The 8,989-nt window shown below is 41.6% G+C and overlaps 1 pseudogene; it reads right to left on the bottom strand.

The window, feature by feature from the left end:
* Window positions 1-838: 838 nt before the first annotated feature.
* On the bottom strand, window positions 839-6,670 carry LOC143582089 (acyltransferase Pun1-like; annotated as a pseudogene).
* Window positions 6,671-8,989: the final 2,319 nt, after the last annotated feature.

The following is an 8,989-nucleotide window of genomic DNA, read 5'->3' as shown; positions in this document are numbered from 1 at the left end:
TCTTGTTCACAGACACAAAAATATGGTGGTGGCTCTTATTGAGCTATTTGCCAACCCTTGATAAGGAGGTGGAGACCTCCTTATATAGGGAGCCTCATGGCCACCATCATGGTACCTTAATGGGCCTAGCCCAGTTAGGGTTACCTCCACAAAACCCCCTCAGCCCAAAAACAAATGTATTAGCCCATATAATAAAATAAGCCCAAAACACAATAAATTAGGGTTCTTAGTACCATACCCCGACAAGTACCACTATATACGAAGCCTGATTGAGTCTAAGCAAGTTAACATCGACTCATGCTACACAGAGGAACAATTGGCTGATGGTTTAACAAAACCTCTTGGGGTGGAGCAGGTCAATCGATTAAGGACAAGGATGGGAGTAACAAAGTTTATGAATTAAGCAGGGGTGTTAGTGGATTAATTCAAAACTTAGTGCACGTGTGGTTGAAATAAAGAAGGCTGAGTCTAGGTTGTCCTATTCTTCAGCTTGTTTACGTTTGAAGTTGTTAGTCAATTTCTATTTATTTGTTCAGCTTTTTATGTTTATGAACGTCGTATGATTGGCTATATAAAGCCCAGTTTATTATTGAATAAATATATCGCATTTCTCAATCTCTCTTTTATCTCTCTATCACAATTCTATCAAAACCCTAATCACTCAAATCCATCTGATTACAATCAACAACCTTTATTTGTATGATCTGATCCAACATACATGCATATTTTTTAACGACGGAATTATATTAATTAACATGAAAAAAACATATAATATTCTTTTGAAAACCAAATTTCTTTTACTTTGTCCCGACCTTTGGTTGTTTAAAAGCGGACTTCAACATTCAAACTCAACGTAACAAATCAGTTTTAATAAACTCCATCATAATTCATTCGGTTAAATAAACATTAAATTATCATATATCTTGGACATATTCATGAAGCTCTTTGCTCTTCTGAAAGATACTCATTTCTTTTTCTTCAAGCTTCACTGTTGCTTCAATACCATCTCCACACGGAGTATCCATCAAAAAAATAACATTTGCATCCACACTTCCATTTCCAACTATTACTCTAGCAGGTTTTCCCCACCCAAAGTCCGCTTGGTTAAATGGAAACCTGCACAAACTCGAAACAGTATAAGTTCGAGTTTGATCGTCCAGCAACGTCTGCGAAGCTTTTACCATTATATCGCCTATTTCATCCACTTCTTTTACTCCTTGAAGCTCCATAATCTCTTACCTCATACTACTAATCACATCATTCAACTCTACTTGACTCGAATCCTTGATATTCGTAGCTGTCACTACGAACAAGTTCCCTAGAGCTAATTTAGGGAAGTTAGCAGCGGTTCTACCTCTCAAGCTCACCATTCGATTCAAGCTCGAGGAGCCTGACTTTGTGGCGGCTGCACATTTAAATAATAGAGCTGTCAATGACTCGGCCCGAGTAGGGTTCAATGGACTTGCATAACCACCCATGGTGTTAATCTTGCTCTTTAGCTCATTTATTTTTGAATTCGGAAACACGAATCTCCGTGTTGCATAGGTAACTCCGGTTATTTCCGATTCCGGGAAGTCTAGGATTTTAAAGTTACCTAAGGAGGATGAAAAGAAATGAGGGTTTATTATAGATGGTTGGCCACCGCGTGTAACAGCGGCCCAGTGGTTGACAAAGTTCCCAAACGTGAACCCGTCAGCCACCTTGTGTGAACGGACACCGCCACTGCGGCCCCACCACACGAGAAATGGCTTAGCTGGACCGCAGCCATATTTGGGCTGGTTTTGTTAACCGCACAACCTAGAGCATTAGGAATGAGTTGGTCCAGGCTTTCATCCGGGTCTTTTTTGATAATGAAGTCATCGAGTTGGGTGTCGATAGAAGCTTCGATGAACTCAACGCCTCCATCCCTAAAGTCGATATGGGGTGCGGAAGGCGCAGGGAGCCTACCCGTAAATGGATAGTAGTGTGTTAATGTTAGTGACAATGATTTCTTAAGGATGTTTTTGTCACTACTATTGTTGTAGTTTGGGTAGAAGAAAACAATTGGCATGTGAATGTCCGGATTGAGGTAATCAATTAATGAAAGATTGTGCTTTTTAAGGTGAGGAGGTGTTGGGTGTAGAAATCTGACCCGACCCATGACGATGTTTCCACGGACTTCGAGATGAACGAACCACGACTTGCTTGCTTCTGCTCCGACCGCTGCTGTGATCTGCTGTGACTTTTGGGGGTGTGGAGGTGACCGCTAAGAAATCCAGAGGATCTCTTGTTCACAGACACAAAAATATGGTGGTGGCTCTTATTGAGTTATTTGCCAACCCTTGATAAGGAGGTGGAGACCTCCTTATATAGGGAGCCTCATGGCCACCATCATGGTACCCTAATGGGCCTAGCCCAGTTAGGGTTACCTCCACAAAACCCCCTAAGCCCAAAAACAAATGTATTAGCCCATATAATAAAATAAGCCGAAAACACAATAAATTAGGGTTCTTAGTACCATACCCCGACAAGCCCCCCAAGTCCAGTGTTGCTCCTAGGCGTGCAAGCGTTTAGGTGGAGCACTGGACTTTATAAGGTGTGCTAGATCGTGAGGCGGTTTCTTCCCTTTTCTTCGGCCTTGTCTTTGAGTTTTGGGAGGTTTTCTCCATGATGGTGACGTGTTGTGATCCTTATGATGATGATGGTGCACTAGTATGAATAAGATATAGCACGCATCATAATAATAGTGGCGCGGGGCCTGATAATAAAGATTGCGCGCGAGGCGACTTATGAGCTATAATAATAACAAAAGCCTGCGCGCGAAGCGACTTACGAGCTGAGAATAATAAAAGCCTGCGCGCGAGGCGACTTACAAGCTGAGAGTAATAAAGCTGGCGCGTGCGGCGACTTACGAGCTAAGAATAATAAAGCTTGGCGCGCGCGGCGACTTACGAGCTGTAGAATAATAAAGCTGGCGCGTGAGGCGACTTACGAGCTTGTAGAATAATGAGAGCCTGCGCGCATGGCGACTTACGAGCTGTAATAATAAAGAAGCTGGCGCGCGAGGCGACTTACGAGCTTGTAGAATAATGAAGCTGGCGCGCAAGGCGACTTACGAGCTTGTAGAATAATGAAGCTGGCGCGCAAGGCGGCTTACGAGCTGTAAAATAATAAAGCTGGCGCGTGAGGCGACTTACGAGCTTGTAGAATAATGAGAGCCTGCGCGCATTGCGACTTACGAGCTGTAATAATAAAGAAGCTGGCGCGCGAGGCGACTTACGAGCTTGTAGAATAATGAAGCTGGCGCGCAAGGCGACTTACGAGCTGTAAAATAATAAAGCTGGCGCGTGAGGCGACTTACGAGCTTGTAGAATAATGAGAGTCTGCGCGCATTGCGACTTACGAGCTGTAATAATAAAGAAGCTGGCGCGCGAGGCGACTTACGAGCTTGTAGAATAATGAAGCTGCCGCGCAAGGCGACTTACGAGCTTGTAGAATAATGAAGCTGGCGCGTGAGGCGACTTACGAGCTTGTAGAATAATGAGAGCCTGCGCGCATTGCGACTTACGAGCTGTAATAATAAAGAAGCTGGCGCGCGAGGCGACTTACGAGCTTGTAGAATAATGAAGCTGGCGCGCAAGGCGACTTACGAGCTTGTAGAATAATGAAGCTGGCGCGTGAGGCGACTTACGAGCTTGTAGAATAATGAGAGCCTGCGCGCAATTCGACTTACGAGCTGTAATAATAAAGAAGCTGGCGCGCGAGGCGACTTACGAGCTTGTAGAATAATGAAGCTGGCGCGCAAGGCGACTTACGAGCTTGTAGAATAATGAAGCTGGCGCGCAAGGCGGCTTACGAGCTGTAAAATAATAAAGCTGGCGCGTGAGGCGACTTACGAGCTTGTAGAATAATGAGAGCCTGCGCATATTGCGACTTACGAGCTGTAATAATAAAGAAGCTGGCGCGCGAGGCGACTTACGAGCTTGTAGAATAATGAAGCTGGCGCGCAAGGCGACTTACGAGCTGTAATATGATGATAATGACTGGCCGACAAGGGCCTCTTCTACGCAGGATGACTATCCCGGCTTGTCTTCAAAATAATAATGGAGGCACAAACGGCCAGATAATAATAATGATGTCACAGGTGCTTGCGCGGCTCGTGGCCGAACCTTTTAGTATGGCGCGTAGCCATATTGATTTATGAGTATTCCACCCTTGGCGCGAGGCCTGTGGGTTTATGAGTATTCCATCCTTGGCGCGAGGCCTGTGGGTTTATGAGTATTCCACCCTTAGCGCGAGGCCTGTGGGTCTATGAGTATTCCGCCCTTGGCGCGAGGCCTGTGGGTTTAAAAGGATTCCCAACTTTTAAGTTTGAGCTAAGGCTCATATTTTTGGGCTAAGGCCCTGACGTTTTAGAGTTAAGACTCGTCAACGCGTTTGAGCTTGAAGCTCGCGCATGTATGTTTTACTTCGTTTTATTTTTAGTTTGATGTCAATATAATGTTGTCATATTGCTCAAATTAATAAAAGGAAGTGTGAAACATGTATGCAAAAACATGTATGCGGTGGCGCGAATGCAAACCGCTGTGGCGAAGAGTGATCGCCGGGAGCGCGCATGCGGAATCCGAAGTTGATCCGCGGTGGTGCGCCTGATCTAAAGATTTTGAATGCGTGAGCATCTGTGATGTGTGAGCATGCGTGATGCGTGAGCATGCTTGATGTTTGAGCATGCTTGATGCTCGAGCATGCTTGATGTTTGAGCATGCTTGATGCGTGAGCATGCTTGATGCTTGAGCATCGATGCGCGAGCATACTTAGATGTTTGAGCATGCTTGATGTTTGAGCATTCTTGATGCTTGAGCATCGATGCGTGAGGATGCTTGATGCTTGAGCATGCTTGATGCGTGAGCATCGATGCGTGAGCATGCAAATGTTTGAGCATGCTTGATGCTTGAGCATGCTTGAGCATGTGCTATGCGCCATGAGCATAGGTTTTGGCTGTCTTCATGACATCTTGATTTTAAGCCTCGGTCTGTATCTTGTGGGTTGACCTTTCGCGCGCTTGGTGCCTGCGCGCATGTTTGAGCTTGCTTGATGTTTGAGCATGCTTGATGCGTGAGCACGCTTGATGCTTGAGCACGCTTGATGCTTGAGCATCGATGCGTGAGCATACTTGATGTTTGAGCATGCTTGATGCGTGAGCATGCAAATGTTTTAGCATGCTTGATGCTTGAGCATCGATGCGTGAGCATACTTAGATGTTTGAGCATGCTTGATGTTTGAGCATTCTTAATGCTTGAGCATGCTTGATGCTTGAGCATCGATGCGTGAGCATACTTGATGTTTGAGCATGCTTGATGCGTGAGCATCGATGCGTGAGCATACTTAGATGTTTGAGCATGCTTGATGTTTGAGCATTCTTGATGCTTGAGCATGCTTGATGCTTGAGCATCGATGCGTGAGCATACTTGATGTTTGAGCATGCTTGATGCGTGAGCATCGATGCGTGAGTATACTTGAGGCTTGAGCATGCTTGATGCTTGAGCATCGATGCGTGAGCATGCTTGATGCTTAAGCATCGATGCGTGAGCATACTTGATGTTTGAGCATGCTTGATGCGTGAGCATGCTTGATGCTTGAGCATCGATGCGTGAGCATGCTTGATGCTTGAGCATCGATGCGTGAGCATACTTGATGTTTGAGCATGCTTGATGTTTGAGCATGCTTGATGCGTGAGCGAACCCAGATCTGATTCAGCACAGATATGAGGGTTTTCCCCAAAATATCGGGTATTTCTTCCTGTGTATTCCCAGATCATTGTTCAGATCCGATAGTATTTCTTCCTGTGTATTTCTTCCAACAGATCTGATAGTATTTCCAGATCTGGAAATAGTTTTTAGATCTACGGAAGAACATATCTGAGAGAAGAAATCGTAGATCTGAGATATCGATGAACAGATCTGGAATATTGATGAACAGATCTGAGATATTGATGAACAGATCTGGAATATTGATCCGTATATCTGAGATCTTGATGAACAGATCTGTAGATCTTGATGAACAGATCCGTAGATCTGATGAACAGATCCGTAGATCTGAGATGCTGATGGACAGATCGGAGGGCCGAAACGAGAAGCGAAGTGTGGTTCATTGCCGTCCCACGGATGGCGCCAAATGTAGAAACGTGAAATGAATCTGACCTGACCCATGACGATGTTTCCACGGACTTCGAGATGAACGAACCACGACTTGCTTGCTTCTGCTCCGACCGCTGCTGTGATCTGCTGTGACTTTTGGGGGTGTGGAGGTGACCGCTAAGAAATCCAGAGGATCTCTTGTTCACAGACACAAAAATATGGTGGTGGCTTTTATTGAGCTATTTGCCAACCCTTGATAAGGAGGTGGAGACCTCCTTATATAGGGAGCCTCATGGCCACCATCATGGTACCCTAATGGGCCTAGCCCAGTTAGGGTTACCTCCATAAAACCCCCTCAGCCCAAAAACAAATGTATTAGCCCATATAATAAAATAAGCCCAAAACACAATAAATTAGGGTTCTTAGTACCATACCCCGACATTGGGGAAGATGGTTTAATGGTTTCTTGAGATATGATGGTGCTGTGAGGTTTCCTAAGTCTACCAAACCTTTGGATGTTTGCCATCATCCGGTTCATGATGACGGATGCAAGCGACACAGCGATATGATCGACGCATCAATGGTGGTGCATAGACATGCATATATATACACATGCATATATATTTTGATTCTTTTAATGTACAAAATTACAAATATAAATACAAATACACTTAATAATTTTAAATTGATCACATGGTTTATTTAATTAGATAATATAAATGGAAGGGCTAAATACTCATGATTAATTATATATATTTGCAACTAAAAGGTCATACTAATCGGAATCATTTATATTTTTCTCTTGCCAATTAAGCTAAAAGAACTCCACTAAAAACAAAAGGATCTAGCACCCAAGTTTAGATAATAGCATATCTCCCTGGACTCTTTGACCATTCCATTGTATTGTTTCCACCTTTCCGTTTTAACTTTCTTCAACTGTAATGCTTTGTTAAACCATTACATTTTATTGTTCCAGCTGCTCCTCAGTATAAAGATCACATATTATTCTGCATAGTCATCACCAGTAATACAATGGTCTTCGCTCTGTCACCACCAGCTACTCGGAATTTACATGTCACAATATGGTTTCTGTTAGAAATTATGTAAGATGAATGAATATTTATTTAGTGAAATTATTAATAAAACTATTAATATAGTGAATTAAAAAATAAACTTTTGGGTAAAGTTTTATTTATATCATTTGATGATATTTACTAGATTTTATGTCTCAAATTAAGTGAAACCTTTCACTCATCCATGTTTATTGCATAAATTTGTCTAAAGAAAAAGAAGAGGAGTTTGGAAAAAAAATGATGATCATCAAAAGAAGCCTTTGTATATTTCATTTCCAAGAAATATAGGAGAGGAAAACTCTCTAAACTTCATCTTTATATTTATCAAGTTCTAGCACGATAAAATATCCGGTGAAGCCTCGGGCACGTAGCCTTCCCCGGCAGTACATACTGCTCCGGTTGTTGTACCCTGGGAGACAGACGCATTGGCGCCAAATCTGTTTTAAGAGACCCGTGTTGAACACAAATCCTCAGCCGCAACTGTCAATATTTTGTTTGCTCTTTATAATAGTCAAGGTGTTTAGTCGAAGACCAAATGTGATGAAGAAACAAGATAAGGATACTTCATGAAGACCCGTTAAAGAACTCGCTAAAGACATTGGAGCATATTAATTTTGAATATAAAGAGAAAAATCATATTTTATATTCAATTTATTCGTTTTGTAAATGGTATTGTACTAATTTATGTCCCATTACTAACGAGAGTTTCGTTAGTGTTTTACGTTATTATTTTATTTTTTAAATAAAAAGTGACCCATGTCCTACAGTTTCAGCAGGGCGACAACAACCAGGAATCATTTACCTCGTAGTTGAATTTTTTTCCTCTGGTCTTTGTTCTTAATTTCTTTATCTTTCAGCCAGTGGCGGATCTAGACATAAATCTTAGAGGTAGCATTCAAAATTTTTTACCGTATTTCATACAACGTAAACGACACAAAAATAGAAACATGGTAATAAATATATTTAAGCACATAGGATGCAAATTTCTCCTATTTGGTTTTTGAAGGCTTGAAATCGAACCATTACACTCTCTTCTTTTACTTTATCAAATGTTTATCTTTTGACCGCACAAACTAAAACACCATTCAAATACTCATCACCCATTAGCTTGCGCAAACCCGTATCGATAAGCTTTATTTTAGAAAAACATATTTCAATGGTTGTGATTGCAATCGATAAAACCAAAGCTAGTTTCAATATTCGATGACCCAAAGGCATTCCACCCTATTTTGCAAATTTATCATCTTCCTTTAAAGTGTGATAAAATGTCGTCCAATCACCCAAAAGACACCATCTTTTTTCATTACTAAAATCATTCGGATGCATTCCCGAAAATGCCAGTATCTTAGATATGTCAAACTTGGAAAACAAATCTCATGTATTTAAACCAGACATATTTTCCAACAAACTAGTTGAGACCTCATTGAATCTATTTTTAAGTTCGTGAATTTGCATATCCAAAACTGTATAAAAAACTCAACCTCAAAATGATAATTCTGTTAAGCTTGTTTCTATTTGATGTTTCTCGTTAATGTTTTTTATTTTCTTTGGGCTATAAACTTTGTTTGGGTTTTATTTGATTTGGACTTTTAAAAAATGATGATTCTACTGAGTCTGTTACTGTTTGAGCATGTTATGTTTAATGTTTCTTGTTCAAACCAAAGAAAAAAAGGTTAGTGGTTTTCATTTGCTTTGGGCTATAAACTTTGTTTAGGCTTTATTTGATTTAAACTTTTAAATTGGTTGGCCTTTAAACAAACAGGGGTGACGTAATATTTTTATAGGGGTAACGAAATACGA

This window comes from Bidens hawaiensis, unplaced genomic scaffold, assembly GCF_021521415.1.
Source record: "Bidens hawaiensis isolate Kalapana, Puna unplaced genomic scaffold, B.hawaiensis_p1.1 tig00031442_1, whole genome shotgun sequence".
Taxonomy (NCBI): domain Eukaryota; kingdom Viridiplantae; phylum Streptophyta; class Magnoliopsida; order Asterales; family Asteraceae; genus Bidens; species Bidens hawaiensis.
Note: the sequence above shows the minus strand (reverse complement) of the source record. Positions and strands in the feature narration are given on the sequence as shown.